This window comes from Podarcis raffonei, chromosome 4, assembly GCF_027172205.1.
Source record: "Podarcis raffonei isolate rPodRaf1 chromosome 4, rPodRaf1.pri, whole genome shotgun sequence".
Lineage (NCBI taxonomy): Eukaryota > Metazoa > Chordata > Lepidosauria > Squamata > Lacertidae > Podarcis > Podarcis raffonei.
Window position 1 is genome coordinate 26,145,485 of NC_070605.1, and position 17,732 is coordinate 26,163,216.

At 42.4% G+C, this 17,732-nt stretch overlaps 1 protein-coding gene across 4 annotated transcripts in view; it reads right to left on the reverse strand.

Moving 5' to 3' along the window:
* The window catches only part of SACS (sacsin molecular chaperone), an 89,633-nt gene that overhangs the window by 52,948 nt on the left and 18,953 nt on the right, over positions 1-17,732 (reverse strand). Inside the window, exon 1 of one of the 4 annotated variants that reach the window (XM_053385866.1) lies at positions 588-815. The exons of the other annotated variants lie outside the window; for them this stretch is intronic. The gene's annotated coding sequence lies outside the window, so the exon portion shown is untranslated. Of the gene's footprint in view, positions 1-587; positions 816-17,732 lie in introns of those variants that run through there. 4 annotated transcript variants of the gene reach the window in all.

The following is a 17,732-nucleotide window of genomic DNA, read 5'->3' on the forward strand; positions in this document are numbered from 1 at the left end:
GCTAAGAAAAATGACTTGTTATTAAAACCAGGGAGAGGAGGAGAGAGAGAAATGTTCATTGTTACAGTCAGTTGTGTAAGGACTATATCAAGACTCTAGGAAGGTACCCATTGTCATTTCAAACAAAGGCTGCATGATGAACCATCAGTCTCTGAGCTGCTGCCCATGGCCCCAATCCACGAAACACTACTGCTATGTGTCCCCTATAAGCCCCACTAAAGTTAATAGAGGTTGCACTGGAGTATTGCCTGATGGGCTGTGTCTGCCTCATATTTTCACAAAAATCTATTTACAAGTCTATGACAATCTTAACATTTTCCTGATTCGGAGTTCAATAAAGACAAAAGCAAGTCAATAAATCCCCATAATCCACCCACCCTTGAACACCCTGCACCTTACAAGTCATGAGAAGAAAGAGAGTGAGAAACCTTCCTGGATTTACAGGCAAAACAGTGGAGCCCTTGCTTGAAGTAATAAGCAATTCCCTTTGCATTAAGGACAATACAAGCAGGCTAGTGGTGCATCCTATAAAATCTCACCCAAGCAACTGCAGTGACTGAGCAGTTTTCTACCAAGTCAGTACTTACATCAGCAGTGGAACAGGCAGCATCAGCACTAGCCGGCTACAATGTTTTACTGTTTCTCTATAAAGGCCATCCACATACCGACCAGAGGGTTATATCATTTCTTCCACGGACGGTTTGCGTTTGACTGCAACTGCAACTTGAGAAGAAAGGATGCCGTTTGTGAAATCAGCTGTTTTCCCAGAGCCATGCGTGAAGGCGGCTGCTGCTTTAGCCTATCTAAAGTAGATCAATGCAGCAAAGGCTCTGGCTCCCCCTTCCTTCCTCTCTCCCCCCACCTCCTGGGTTTTTTTTTAAAGGGCTATAGTATCACTAATCTTGCACCTCTATACAGATCACAGTCAACCAGGGCATCTGTTACTTTAAAGTTGCAAGGGCAAGATGTCACCAGAACGATAAAGGTTTAAATTTAGTCACTAGATTATTATACAGTAAATGAAAGGCTTTTTCTCCTTTCTGTATTTAAAAAATGACATGTGGAAATTATTTTGCACCAACTGTGCTTTTTGTTTGTGTCTTTCTTTCTCTTTTTCCGGCATAATCGTTTTTATATACATTAACAACAGTTTAGCTCTGTACCAGCATTACAGTACAGTCATACCTCATGTTACGTTTGCTTCATGTTACGTTTTTTCAGGTTGCGTCCCGCGGAGACCCGGAAGTACTGGAATGGGTTACTTCCGGGTTTCACCGCTCACGCATGCGCACAAGCACCAAATCGCACCACACAACTGAGCAGATACGGCGCTTCAGGTTGCAGGCTTTTCATGTTGTGAACGGGCCTCCGGAATGGATCCCATTTGCAACCAGAGGTACCACTGTATTGCTTTGGAATTCAGACAGAGGAGTCAGGAACTTCCTGCAGCCTGAGTGGCACGTTCCTTCATAGGCAACCTTCTGAAGGAAGACACAGAGCAGGGCAGGTGAGGGGTGTGGCCTGGGGAAACATCTTAGCTTGTGAATAGTCTCAAGGGCTGTACTCAGAGGCTCAAGAAGCTGTTTTTGACCCCAAGGCTGAAGGTTCTCCAGCCCCACTCTAGAATCATGGAAGGGACCCCGAGGGTCATCTGGTCCAACAACCTGCAATGTAGGAATCTCAGCTGAAGCATCCAGGACAGATGGCCATCCAACCTCTGCTTAGAAACCTCCAAGGAAGGAGGAGAAGGTATAGCTCAAAACAAGGGTTTTGTCACTGAAACATGCTGGTCAGTAATCACACAGTTCAAAGACAGAGTTAGCAAAATCACAATCTCTACAGACTTGGTTGAATGCCAGGCCTAATGAACAGAGCAACCCATTCCTCCATGAAAATCAGTTGCCGAGACTGTAAGTCCCTGCTTCTAAGCCCATCTAAGTTCCCTTCTCTCCAGGGGTTTCCCCAAGCAATCAGAGACTGTGCCTGTGTGCAGCCAAACTCTCCTCCACCCCTTTATGTGTTTTCAGATTCTGGGAGACCAGCGGGGAGGTGGTGAGCTTGTCACAGGAAGTGGGGAAGATACTCATGACTCATCACCAGCCTGGTTCATCTCTGCCTCTTGGCTTATTGCAAATCTTGTAACCATAGTTTCCCAGTTAGGAAGTCATGGAAAACTAAGGCTAATAGAAATCTTCTTAGGGTTAATTGTAGCACACCGAGAGCATGGAAGGGGCTGCAGGTGTGGGCACAAGGTGCATATCTCAGCAAATTAGGTCACGATATGATGATCCAAACATAGCCTGTGTGAGGTTGCCCTTGAAGGCAGTCTGGAAACTTCAGCCAATCTAGAATGCTCATTTGCTGCCCAAGGCCCTCACAGGAAGTATAGTTTGATTATTGTGTGACAACTTTACTGCCTTCAAGAAGCTGCTGCCGCCATTCAATATAGACAATACTGAGATATATTGGTTCATGTAAGGAAGCTTCCTACGTTGACAATGCATAGTTACCAGTACAGCTGTCAAAAATCAAATAGTAAAAGTCTTACTGCTTAGGGTGTGAACATTCTATTGCAAGCCATCCAGTGACTGGGTGGCATGTAAATTTCATAATTTCCCCACTCAAATCTGCTGTTGGTAATAATTGCACAAAGAGATGGGCCAGTCTACATATTGTGATCTATCACGGCATAGCCATGCTGGCTGGGGCTGGTGGCAGCTGTTGTCCAACAATATCTGGGCAGCACCAGCCAAGGAAAAGATATCCTAGGAAGGGTCTACTGCTGGAGCACAATACATGCCTAGATGGACCTTTAGTTCTCTCCAGTAATGATCTTATGTTTTGCATCCTCAGTTCTTTCCTCCTATGTAAGACTGCAACTCAATCCTGATAAGGCTAAGGCACTGTTAGTGGATGGTTCCCTGGACCAGATGGGTGGGAGATTGCCAGTTATTGATGGGATGACACTTCTTATGAAGGAGCAGGTTCATTGCTTGGGGGTTTCTTTGCTGTCACTTGAGGCTCAGGTGGCAGTGGCCTGAAGTGCCTTCCATCAGCTTCGGCTGGTGGATCAGCTACGTCCCTATCCAGACAAGGATAGCCTAACTACTGTTGTCTATGCTCTGATAACCTAAAGGTTAGATTAGTGCAATGCATTATACGAAGGGCTGCCTCTGAAGACGGTTTGGAAAATTCAGCTAGTGCAGAATTCAGTGGCCAGGTTGCTCACCAGAGCAAGATGGCTTGAGCATATTACACCGATCCTGGTCCAACTGCACTGTCTACCAATTAGTTTCCAGGCCCAGTTCAAAGTGCTGGTTTTGACCTATAAAACCTTAAAAGGCTCAGGACCGCAATACCTCAAGGACCGCCTCTTCCCATATGAGCCTACCCAGACCCTGAGATCATCTTCTAAGGCCCTTCTTTGTGTGCCTCCTCCTTGAGAGGTCTGGAGGGTGGCAACATGAGAACGGGCCTTCTCTGCAGTGGCTCCCTGTCTGTGGAATGCTCTCCCCAGGGAAGTTCGCCTGGGGCCTTCATTATACACCCTTAGGTGCCAGGCAAAAACGTTCCTTTTTAACCAGGTCTCTGGTTGATTTGATTGACAACCTATGTCCTTTAAAAATGTGGGTTCTTTGGGGGGGGTTATTGGGTTGTTGTTTTTATTTTGATTATGTATTTTGTGGTTTTATATTTTGATGTTATTCTGTGAATCGCCCTGAGACCTCCAGGTATAGGGCGGTATATAATTAATAATAATAATAATAATAATAATAATAATAATAATAATAATATGGGAAGAGAATTGCATAACCAATTAAAAATGTCCAATCTTGCCCGCAACTGTTTGCTACAGTGTATTGTTGGGGATGGTATCAATTCTACCATACGTGCCAGATCCTAGGGGCCAAAGCAGTTTAGGGTCCCCCCAATTGGTTTTTTTTAAGGGGGCTGGCCCCAGCCAATGTTCAGAGGGCATTCATCAGCGCCCCTGGCTCTTCACAATGTCAGGAAGTTGCTTTGGGTCCTCTCAATCAACTTGCGAATTCTACCTCTGAATTCTACACTAACACAGCAATCCTAAAGAGAGAAGGGAGGAAGAAAGACCCAAAGGTGGATGAATCACCACAATCAGGTTTATGCCAAAAGGGTGAAAATAAGGGTGAGGAGGTGCTCGGTCCTTTTATATCCCTCCCCCTGCTTTTTTTGGTTAGCAATTTCTCTCCCGTTGGAAAGAATGGGTCAGAAATTCACTCCAGACATAAATTCCTTCCATGTTTGGTGGGCTGTAGAAGGACTGGGAAAGCTATGGGTCCTTCAAATCCATTGCCTTGAGCTGACCTGTCTGCTCCACTGCACGCCCAACTTTCTGCCCTAGCAACGTGAGAGGTCTCTGCTGCAGAGGCTTCCATGACAGTGGGGAGGAAGCAGATCTTCCTCTGGAGGTCAGACCTATCTCTCCACTCTCAGGGATGGAGATCTCGGGTTTCCTGTGCCCCTGCATTACCCTCTCAGGGACCATAAGGTTACAGGATAAGAATGATAGCAACAGTGGTGCACACACACTCAGTATTAAACTGCAAAACTATAATTTGAAATATATACATGATTTTGTCCCAACTATAGAAAAGCACTTATGGTTATTTTAGAGATTTAAATTATGTATTTACTTCAGTTCTCCTGCCTAGCTACTTAGAAAAGGGAAATGTTTTGCAGTCTTTAGCAGGGAAAGCTCCTGAGCCCTCAAAAATAATGTATTTGTATCTTTATTCCAAAATCTGCAACACAATGGGGGGAAACCAACTCACAGTGTTATTTTTCTCTTGCAAATTCTACTAATGTTCTTGCAGTGCTAACCCTACACAGCTGATGTGAGAATGAAATCTCCAAATGCTGCTGCCTAGCTTTTGTCCACTAGAGGACTGTGTAGGATTGCAGAAAATTAAGCTGAGTTTGCTGGGATGGAGTTTAATAAACAGCCTTACAATACCATTAGTGTCTTAGATGAAAACAATCAAGTATTTACATAAAACTGATAAATGAAACAGCCTTTTCGGTGTGTAGATATTCTGCTGTCAAAAGCTAAGTTGTGTAATGATGGCTATTAATCTTCATTCATTGAATGAAGTCATTTGAACCCACAGGAACAAACAAAAACTGTACTAATTTTCCCTTTTTAAAAAAAGAAGTCCACAGAAGCTGCCTTGCAGTTATCACAGGCAAATCGACATGTGAGATTTTTATGCAGTGACTGCCAGTGTTTAAAAGTTAAGTCATACATTTGATAGCATTTTGGCTTGTCCCCAAATGCCTCTGAGCCGGGGTGCAATGTTTGCAACAATTCAAATATGATAAAGGGAGAGAGGTGAAGAGAAATAAGTGCCAACATTAAAGAACATACACGTAGCCCAGATAGAGGATAAAAGAGGGTATAGATTTGTATAAAATTTCCATCTTCATATGTATAGCTACAAAATTTAGAAATCACAACTGAAATTTATATAGAAAGACCAGACTAGGACTAGGGGACCTGTGTGCCTGCTTACACTACTATCAGGTGCTAATGGTTGTTCTCTCATTTTCTTCTTCCTTATGTTTCAAGGAACTGTAATCCAGACTTGGACCAGACAACCCTTCAAATAGAGGAATGTCCTCTGTAAAGTAGAGGCTAACCTAGACTGTTAATTTCATGTAACTTTATGGAACTGATGCTTTTGACATTTGTAATTGTTTTTACTGAAATATTGTGTTTTTAGTTTGTATACCACCTTGTGTAAAAAGGTAAAGGTACCCCTGACCACTAGGTCCAGTCGCGGACGACTCTGGGGTTGCGCGCTCATCTGTTTGGCCCTAACTATGAATATCTTCTGGGAAAGATAAGACTTTTATTTTTGCTGTAATTTAGCATTTTTTGGATAAGGATCTATGCATTTTTTCTCCGAAGTAAGTTCAATAGTGTCAAATAGGGCTTACACCCTAGTTTAGTATTGTTTAAAGTAGTATTCTACCACTTCCCTGCATCGGGAAGTTTTTAATGTTTGATGCTTTGTTGTGTTAGAAGCTGTGTTGGAGTGGCTGGGGCAACCCAGCCAGATGGGTGGGATATAAATAATAAAAATATTTATTATTATTATTTTAAACAGCCAAAGCTTGCCCCAAAGAATCCCAGGAAATAAAGTTTGTTAAGGGTGCTGAAAGTTGTTTAGGAGACCACTATCCTCCTCACAGAGTTAGGATTCTCAGAGTAGTTGAATAGTCAATTCCTCTTCCCCAGGATGGCTGAAGTTAAAACATTTTGCCACATAAAAAAAAATAAAAATGCATCTTCATCTCAAAGGCTGGTGGCAGCTAATAATTGAAAGCTAATAGGAAAAATACTGAAGTACTATGCTGAAGTAGACATACAAATATTTCAAGGACCAGAAGGAATGAAAGTTTAAGCCAGAGTTAGATTAATAGTATAGTAATCACAATAATACAGATTAGAGATGCAGAACTTCTTTCAGCTCAAGGTCATATTCCCTCATGAGCATCCTTCAGGCAGCACGTGCCGGTGGTTGGTGGGGTGAGAGAGAAAAGTGGGTGGAGCAACAGATGTGATTTTCATCATGGCATAAATTATATACTGTACTCTGTGAATGTGCCTGCCAGCCATGCAAACAAATGCAGTACTACCTTCTTCACTGGATCAGCAAGGTATAAACAATAGGAGACCTCTCCACAAAATGTCCTGTGTGAACCACAGTCAGCAGCATAGATCCTGCATTAGGGAGTGGAAGAAATATATTTTAAAAGACCAAGAATCAAAACAAAAACAAAGCATGTTAATGACAGGCTTGTAGCCATCACTATGGAACTATTAGTTGTTGAGCAGGAAGGCAGAACTCAGGAGGAGACCATATGGCTCAGAATGGAGAGCGCAATCTGTTGTTTCAGCTATAAATGTCTTTGAATGCTAGCACATGGCTGTGTTTGAAGGCTTGGCCACTGTAATATAATATTTTTGGGTAACGCTGATCCCCAGGAAACCATTTGTGTAAAATTAGCCATCTGATATTCATAAAAGAACAGAATGGAGAAATTTTAAAAAATGATAATTAAAAACCAATTATTTTTAAAACTGGTAATAAAAAAAGTGCAAGCACAAAAGGCTGAGCTGCTAAGAGGGAGCAAATGGCAAAACTTTTATGGTGTGTAAAGAAGATTAAAATTAATTTGCTACTGAATCTAGAAATAACCGTTGATTTAAATTACAGGCAATCACATATAACCTACAATTTAGAAATATGTTTCAATAACCACAATAATAAATTAATAATGACGCAAAGAATCAAAACTTAAGTCCTGTGTGAGTGCATTTCTTGCACTGCAATGAAGGCAATTCCTTGCATTGTATTACAATTTGCATTCCATAAAATTCAAACTGGAGTACAATATAAAAAATAAAGGAAGCAGTGAAAATACATTTAAAAATCAATATGAATATTTAATATGAACATGATGCAGACCACCTGAATAAAGTTTGCAGACCACTAGTGATTTCATAGTTTGGGAATCCCAGAACTAGATCCCTCTTCATAAGTCACAAGCACTTTTTCCCAGCTTACACTGCTGATCAGTGATGTGAATCATGGGCAGGAAAGCACAGCAAGTGATAAGGCCAGCTCACATGGTAAGTTTTAAGAAAAAGATGGCTGTGTGTGTGTGCGCGCGTGTGTGCACGCGCACCTGGACTCACCATGATTCCAATGGCAAATATACCATGTAGATTAGCTCTCTATGGACTCAGCTACATTAATAGAAAAACAGTGATTTGAATGTGTTATAAACAAGAAACACCAGATGGCGCCAGAGAGCAGGAAAATTTTATACATGATTTTCCATAGGGTTTTCTTCTAGTTTCCGACTTATTCATAGCATTTTTTCCTTTGTGTAGATCCACCCACAGTTTTGCTGGTAAGAACTAGGAAAGGAGATGTATCACAAAGGAGACATCTGATTGACTAGCAGGGAAAGGAGGAAACTAGACAAACTCAGCTGGAATGGGATTGGCGAGGGACTTTAAGTTCTAGTATACTTATGTTTTCCAGATCACCCCTACCTATATTCTTGTTGAACGCTTAGGTATTACAATATTCAGAGGTGCCTCATCTTTCATTACCAGATGCCAGGAGCAACCTATTGAGGATGACTCTTTCTTGTAGGTTTCCAAAGAGCAATGGGCTCTGTGGCCTGTTTGAAATACAGTGCTAGCTTAAATGGACCTTTGGTTGGCCAGATTCAACAAGGCAATCCTTACAATGCCATGTACAGAGCAACTGCTGTGCCATACTGGGCAATGGTAGTTGTTACTAGTACAGTTACTGTATTTACTCAAATGTAATTCACACCTTTTTTGGCCAAATTACGTGGCAAAAATTAGGGTGCGGATTAAATTCAATAGCGCATTTACATTCACCAGCAAATACTTTTTTGGTTTCAAGGCTTTGAAAATTGAGGTGCACATTAGATTCAATGGCACCTTAGATTCATGTAAATATGGTATATCAACAAGCACGGCTGAACCAGGCAACCTCCTTGTTGATTCAGTACTTAGGGTTACTGTTCAGAAGAAAATACATAGGAGCCTCTACTCTAAATCCCACTCTTTCTCTTTCTTCTGGAGAAGTAAATGACTGTTTTAAGTTGGAGTAACCTTGATGACAACAACACCCTCTCTGGCCTAAAAGTGAATATTGAAGAGGTTGAGTGAACAAGCGACAGCATATGCTCAGTGGGGTGGGCTGTTTGAATTTTATTACCTTGGCAGAGATCCAAATTTCCATTGACTGCAATGCGGTAACCTTACCCATTCCAAGGCATAGCAGAGAGCCTGTCCCATAAATGGCTTAAGAACATTTTCAAACACATTTCAGACTTCCTCTTCAACGTTTTGAAAGATAAGGGAGTAATGTCACTCGAAATCTCACACTGAGCCTTCAGCTATGTTTAGAATAGTACTGCAGCAAAGCTTAGAAGACTCTGTTATTGCTGCTACTGTGAGTGGTTACTTTACTTATCTTGTATAACTTTGAACTTCAGCGGCGAGGAATTAAGAGTGCTCAGCTCTTGCCTCAGAAGGCTAAATTAATTCAGAATTGCCTTTACTCCATTTCACAGCCTTTTGTCCAGAGTAGTCTACATTTTTAAAGATCTCTACCCAACGATATATCTGGCAGTGTTTGCAGTGAGTTGAATCCTATAGACCCTCAGTTGGTGCCACTGTAGTAAACAATTGTGTACTAAGGGTTATATCCAATGTAGCACTAAGTTAAAACATAGCTGTCAACTTTTCCCCTTTCATGCGAGGAATCCTATTCAGAATAAGGGAATTTCCCTTAAAAAAAGGGAAATGTTGACAGCTATGGGTTAAAATCAGTGTACTTCTTGTGTTGGTGGAACACTGTTGTCTGTTACAGTCTGTTACAGAAGATTGTTGTGCAATGCATTGCACAACAAAACCAACAGTTTCACAACAAGCTTCTGCTAGCAGCGCTGGAACAAGCTGATCGGGCGCCTGGGGCTGCGCATGTGCCCTGTGCCCAGGGGTGGGGCCAGAATAGAATAGAATTTATTATTTATACCCTGCCCATCTGGCTGGGCCTCCCCAGCCACTCTCCCCAGCCAGGGCAGGACACTCTGCAGGGCCTCTGAGGAATCTGCCTGCCTTCTCCCACTCAGCTGCCCTACAGCTGAGGGGGAGGCGGCGGGCGAACCATTTGGGGCAGCGTGGAGCTTGCGGGCACCCAAGCCACCGCATCAATCCCAGGAGAGACGCCTGGCTCGGGCGCACTGCAGGCTCCGCAGTGAGGGCTGCATGGCATTTTGTCACCCCCCTTTAGTGGTGACACCTGGGGCAGCCCGCCCCCCACTGCCCCCTTTCCTCCTTGCCTGTCTGCTAGTGCAACAATTGCATTCAACTCCTCTGTTGCACAACCTTTAAACACTGGCATCCACTAGCACAAGGACTTTTGTTCTGGCAGACATAGAATGTTGGATACAGACCATTATCAGTTGGTCTTTAAGGTGGCATAAGATCCTTTTTTATTTATAATACTATGTGTTATTCAAATGCTACTTTAGAACAAGCAGTTCCTCCAATAAATGCGCTATTATTATTATATGAGGAAACATCCAAAATAGGTGATTTATTAATAGCTAGAAGTCTGTTTCAGTTTTAACCAATGAAATATATGCAATGACAAACCTAGTCTTAATTGCAATGTAATTTGAGGTGGGGCAAATTTTTGACACTAAATCTTTCATGTTATGAACCTTTTTTTGGCAAGGCAAGTTAATGCTGAAGGAAAAAGAGAATGTACACCGATCTATTTCATTTGGTAATTTCCCAACATCTGGACACCTGTTTTTAATTTACAAAATTGGATTAGGTTCAGATCATCCTAAAGGCAAACACACACACACACACACAGTATCCAGCTATAATAAATTTACTAAATAATATATGCACAACTTCAGATATTTTCTATAAACAATAGGTAAAAAAGTAGGTCACCACTAGTAAGAAGATTAACAAACTTGACCTGTTGCTATTCTAAAATGTGAAATGAAATTTATTTCATCATTGTTTTCAATAGCACTGAGGTTGCACACGCGCCTCACATTTAAAGCACATTTAAAACAGATTTGCCCCTCAAAGTATCCTGGAAACTGTAGTTTCTTAAAAGTGTGAAGAACTGTCCTTCTGTGATGGGTCAACTATAGCTCCCAGGATGGAGGGGAATTTTTCATCCTTATAAATAGTATAGAGTTGTAGAACTTATGTTGAGAAGGACTCAGTTTGAATCAGGGGTCTGGAATATCTGGAATATATGAACAGTTTCTCTGATTAAGTGTAAAATGAATTTCCCTTGTGATTAAATACATGGTGTTAATAACTTACATTGACTTTATTAACATGATTTCAGCTTTACATGGATCACCAAGTGATCCCTTTATCTACATCTGAGGGAGGGAGGGAGGGAGGGATGAGACAGGAGAGACCCTTGTCTGCCAGACTCTGGACGCACTCATGGGAACCTAGATCTATTTAAAGCCTGGCTATGGGACAGAGACAGCTTTGGTCTCCTTGCTGGTTGACTTATGCTAGGAGCTGGTAAAGCAGAGTGTGTCCATGTTGGTTCTGCTGGACCTCTCAGCAGCTTTTGATACCATTGACCATAGTATCCTTCTGGGCTGCCTTGCTGGGATAGAACTTGGAATCCTAGAGCACACCCAATCTGTGAGCCTGTGTATTCAGGGGGAGTGTGACCCCATCCAGGACAAGATGAATCACTTTTCCCTGTTCTGCCTTCGAACAGACCAAGAGCACCTCTGGATTGAGTTTCAATTTGTTCACCCTTATCCTTTCCATGAGTGATAACAGACACCAGTTTAAAACCAAACCAACTTCCTTCGATTTAGGTGGAAAGGAGAAATAGAATTGAGTGTTATCAGCATACTGGTGATACCAAACCCGGAAACTCCGGACAGCTGTGATGTGCCCAGAGCAGATTCTAAATTACTGTTTCTTTGTAAGGCATGTAAAAATTCATTCAAAGGCCCATATAATTTTTCTTGTGATTGTTGTTCCTTACCCACCTTTCACCATGATATCCCAGAGCTAGTTACAACAATTCAAAGAAGTGTGAACTAGAATGAGAAGAGGCTGCTATTCCATAGTCTTCCGTACAGACTGCCATGTATTACCAAATAATATGCTCTCTTAGCAGTTGCCCTGGGAAGGTAGTGGGAAAATGTTGGTCGTACAGTCCAATAGAAGATCCCTTCTTCATTTCAAGGCATCTTAGGTAGCAATCCTGCACATCAGCTGGGATTTTGCTATTGACTTTCAAAGGAAGAAGACTGCATCCATAGGAAAAAAATATTATCTTAGTGTTGGGTATAAAAAAGAACCTTTAAACAAAATAAATCTTGGCAAAATTTGGACATCTAGAAGAATTCATTAGCTATGAATGTGCTTAGAGGAAAGGTATTGCAGAGCAATATACTTCCTAGTTTTAGTAACATTGTCCCTAGGTTCGCCAGACCTCCAGGGCTCACCTGGATTCTCCAGGATTGCCTGCCCCTCTCCAGGTGCCCAGTGAAGGGATTGTCTCTCCAGGAGGGCAAGAGGATGTTTAAAAACAACAACACAAGATTGTGCATGCAGCTTGCAAGCTTCAGCCTAGCAGGAGCTGGCTGCGAATTATTGCATAGACTTTCAAAAGTACTTTCCTCACCTCCCTTCTCATCTCTTCCAATTAACCTCCTTCTCTGCAAATTATTGCATAGACACTCCATGGCGTCTGCCCCCTCCCTCTCCTTCTCCTGGGCTCAGTGGTGGGAGGGAACTCAGAGGAGTAAAAAGTACTGGGTTGGGGTCAAGAGGTTGGGTTTATGACATGGCACAAAATATAGGGCTGCAGAAGCAAGCGATATGTGCTGCCTCTGCACCCCTGTGGCAACTCTGGCCTTTGGCTTGTCTTGAGCAAGTCCAAGGAGCAAGAACAAAAAATGGCCAAGGGAGTCTGGAACATTGAGAGACAGGAGGGGAGACTGGAGAGCCTGGACTGGAAGAGGCATTTATTATATATTTTCATTTGAAATGGGGTGGACACTAGATGGATCATTTGGGTGAGCAGATGGGGTAGGGGCTGCCCTGGAGACAGAAGAAAACAAAATTCTAGTTTGGGAAGTTCCTAATTCCATTCCAGCTTCCCCCCCCCTTCCACCTCCATGACAACTCTCTCACACCCGTCCCCCTCCAAAAGAAATAGTCCAGTTGGGAACCTTAGGAAATAACTTAGTATGTTGAAAAGAAAGTGGTGAAAGTGGGGCAGGAAGTGTGCTTAAGAAAAAATGAGTTTTACAAGCTAAAATCTGGATTGAGGACTGAGTTATATTGATTCACTAAAGGGGCTTCTGCTAGCCCAGTGTTGGGGATTGAACCTGTGACCTATAGCCAATTATGTGCCAGCAAAACTCTTCAATCCAACAAGCAAAGAAAACAGTATTAGTGCTAGTGGTTCCTAATCCATAGTCTCAATTTTTTCATAGATGATGAGAGGGATATGATTGTCATATGAGGTGAAAAGAATCACAGAAGGTGAGGTGAGCCACAGAAGGTTCAGATGACATTGACAATGACATGATGTTAGCCACACACAACCCTGACCATCACCAGGGGCCACCCCTAAATCCCAGGTTTGGGGCTTCAAATCTCAGGGTGTGGGATGCTCCTGACCTGGCACCCCGATTGTCCCAAATACGTTCACTGTTGTTTTGTTTCTGCAAAGACATCCAAACTCATAGTTTTGTCAAGAAATGAAGATACACATACAGAAACACAAGTTCTCATGGGTAATTTATAAATGTTGGGACCTCACAGTCTACAAATTAGTATTGTAGCCATAATACGTGTTACTGAACCAGAGCTCACAACCCTGGGAAAGTGTGGGAAAGTCAGACAGCGGATTATGCACAATAACTTTTGAGGCATTGTTTATTTATTTGTTTGTTTATTTATTGACCCACCTGCTCCAAATATCATTTTCAGTGGAGTTATTTCTGGAACTCTGTTTCTTGCTCACATATTCACAGTCAGTGTTCTTGTTTAGTCTCTCCTAAAGTTGAGCTTGACGAACTCAAGCAGAAAAGTGCATCTTTCTATACATCTGATCCCAACACTGTTGTGTATGTTCTTATCATGCGTCTCTCATCGAAGAAGAGCCCTGCTAGATGGACCAGCAGGCTGGCACAGTCCATAAGGCAGCTTCACATGTTCTTAATCTCTGCTTTTCATGAACACCACATTCAAATACATGGGTTTTTTTTAAATGTTCTTCTCATGTACACAGTTAGAATTATTTCACAATACAACATGTTTGATCTTCCCATGTCACTTGAAGTGCTGACTTCTTGGCATTTTGATTTAAGGAGCTTCATAAATAAATTAGACTGGATTTCCCCCGTGCCGTGCCAGCTCTTGAAGCCCTTCCAAGGCAGTGACATGGAGACTTGATCCTGGAGTTATACCTCCGCGAGCATTATTGGTTCAACAACAAGGATTAAAAATGCAGAATTCCAACACAAAACAAGTTGCTACAAATTAATAGCTTGGTAAGGCAACACACTGCCTTCAAGCAAGTAAAACTTTTTCATCCTGAGGGCCACATTTCTGTCATGGACTGACTAGCTAATGCTATTCTAGGCTGCGTCAACAGAAGTTTAGTGTCCAGATCAAGGGAAGTAATAGTAGTGCTCTATTCTCCCTTGGTCAGTCCACACTTGGAATACTGTGTCCAGTTCTGGACACCACAATTTAAGAAGGACGTTGACAAGCTGGAACATGTGCAGAGAAGGGCAACCAAGATGATCAAGGGCCTGGAAACCAAGCCTTATGAAGCTTGGAGGAGCTGGGTCTGTTTAGTCTGGAGAAGAGAAGACTGAGAGGAGATGATGATAGCCAGATATCTCAAGGGCTGTCACATGGAAGATGGAGCAAGCTTGTTTTCTACTGCTCTGGAGGGTAGGACTCGAATCAATGGCTTCAAGTTACAAGAAAGGAGATTCCAACTAAACATCAGGAAGAACTTTCTGACAGTAAGAGCTGTTTGACAATGGAATGGATTCCCTCAGGAGGTTGTGGGCTCTCCTTCACTGAAGGTTTTTGGGCAGAGGTTAGGTGGCCATCTGCCTTGGATGCTTTAGTTGAGATTCCTGCATTGCAAGGGGTAGGACTGAATGACCCTTGAGGTCCCTTCCCACTCTATGATTCTATGAGTGGACACAGAGGAATGGTGGGAGGCACCAGCTGGAGAACCCCCCAAAGGAAGACAGAGAGGAGGAGACTTAGGCAGCCATGGGAAGGTGAGGACCTTCAGTCTCCATAACTGCCTCATAGAGGCAAGACATACTGAGAAGAGTTGCTGTGCTCATTGGGTCTGGCTCCCCTGGGCAGACCTTCTAATAAAGAATCAACTTCACTTTCTCAGTGTGATTTATTGCTGGCTTGTTCCTGACAATTCCCTTCTGGCAGACTCATGCTAGTGGTGGGCGAGGCCAGAGGCAAAATTGAGCAAAACAACCAATGTAAATGTTACCTTTGTACAGTAGGCCATTTTCTACACTCACTCAGAAACTCATTACAATCCTCCATCCAGACAGGGGTCATTATCAGTGTTCAAGGACACATTCCAGATAGGCTTGTAGCCTGGGAAGAGTTTTGAGGGCCAGAGTGAGAGATGGAGGGCCACTATTGGCCCCCAGAACCTGAGGTTTCCCACTCCTACTTTAGAGGGCAACACAGAAACACTAGTTTGATGGAATCTGTGAAAAGAAGTGATTAAGTAGTCACGTGGTAAACTAGAAAAATCTTCCACAAAATAAGCGATTTTAAGCGTCAAGTCACCAAGAGCAAAGAGAAATATTGACGTGACATGTTCTTTGATAAAACAAATGGTATTATGGTGAGCTTGCATGACTCCCCCTCCCCCAATTCTCCTCATGTAAGATCCATGCAGAACTGGAACGGAAGGCAACGCATCCTCAGATCATGTGCCAGCATGAATCTGGCACACCTGATTGTTTAAATGTTCCTGAAGTTGTTTTGGCCTGAAATCTAAACAACTGTTGGATGTTTTCCATAGTTAAGCTCCCCATGGAATTCATGCCAAGTTGGCTAGGGGGAGGGGAAATAACCTTGGAGAGAAAGTTTTGTGACTCTGCCATTACATAGTATAATGGCAACACCGGTAACTATTAGTCAGCTCTCCTTTCAACTAGGGCTTAAATTATGACCAGCTTATAAATTGTTTAAGTATATAGCTTGTCCCATCCTAAAGGCTTTGGGAAGGCAATAAAGGAGAGCGGGAGAACCATAAAATCCCTTAAAGTAGAGAAATGAAATGTAAGTAGACAGCCTCAGTAAAAGGCAGCATCCACACTATGGAGCTCCCTTCTGGTTGCTATTAGATAAGGGTCAACCCGATTAGGGTTTTGACACGTACTGGATACATTTTTATTTAGACAGGCCTTCCTAGAATGGTGATCGTAGCCATGCCTAGTGTCAATTTTAAGAAACGTTATCCCACATGCACCAAACATATAGGCAGAAATCCCAGGGATCTATAACCCAGTCACTCCGATTGTAGTTTTTTGCAATCCATTTTCATTTTTACCACCAGGAACAATGTGGTGTTGGCCACCTCACCGCTCACTCCCTAACTCCACATTACTTATGAACAAATTTAATTGCATAGTGGACCCCATTACATTTAAGAAATAGTTGGCAATATGAAGGGGAAGACAACTTACTTCTGTGGCTAATTCTGCTGGCTTCCATGTTAGTTTATTGGTTTATTTTTAGGCATGTTTAACTTATGACTAATCAAGCATATGCTGGTGGTCTACTCAGTGTAGACCTATTGAAATTGATGGACATTACTTCATTCTATTAATTCCAGTGGGTCTACACTGAGAAGACTAGCACTGGATACAATCCTTATTTCTTCACAGTTTGCCCCATGTGGAATTTATTATTAAAATGTAGAGCTCCAGGAAAATTCAAAAAGGTAACCTAATCTAAGTTCTTCTTTGGCGATCACTCGTAGCCAAGTAAGATTGTCTTCCATAAACACAGTTTTAACAATGAGTCCGTAAGTGACTGTGGAGGCTAATTCTGGATCCACACAGTGGGGACATTGGTTTCCGGGTGGGAGTTGATCACGGTGTGGATTTGCCAAGTATGCCTTCCTCTTAGCAAGTTTCTTCCTTGTGTCCTGAGTTCGAGTGTCTTCAAAGTCCATGACACCTTTGGTAAAGGCTGTTCTCCAACTGGAGCGCTCGCAGGCCAGCATTTCCCAGTTGTCAGTGTTTATACTACATTTTTTTAGATTTGCCTTGAGACGGTCTTTAAACCTCTTTTGTTGACCACCAGCATTACGCTTTCCATTTTTAAGTTCAGAATAGAGTAGTTGCTTTGGAGGATGATCATCAGGCATCCGCACAACATGACCAGTCCAACGAAGTTGATGTTGAAGAATCATTGCTTCAACACTGGTGATCTTTGCTTCTTCCAGTACACTGATGTTAGTTCGCCTGTCTTCCCAAGTGATGTGTAAAATTACTATATGCTTGTGAAACATGGACCACTTATAAACGCCATCTCCAGCTCCTAATCTAAATATCCCCATGGCATACCAATGTCCCCAAGTAAATGTGCTTATTCTCATTACTCTTTGCCACATAATTGTAAATAGCCACTTGGCTCATCACTTGTGGTGACGGAGAATTTGCTTCCAGTTACGGAAGCTTTTATAAAAGGAGTTGCTTATTATTATTACTTTACTTTCAGGATGTTGATGTACCACAAATGGCAGGTAACACAGATATGTGTGGCCCGTTGGGCTAGTAAATTTTGTGTGCTCTTGGTAACTTTTGTGGATTAATTGGTGAGGTTGCATTAGTTAGGAAATTTGCAGTCCTACATATACTGGAAAACACTGATAGATCACAGAGGTCTTCGCATGTGTTTATTTTAACAATACATGTCAAATCCTAGTCATCCCTTATTATTACAGCTGGGTGAAATTGTAGATTAAAGACCCTGATATAACACAGCAAACAAATATCAAGCTCTGTAATGCAGTGCCCAGATTGTGGAACTCCCTCCCTTGGGAAGCCTGACCAGC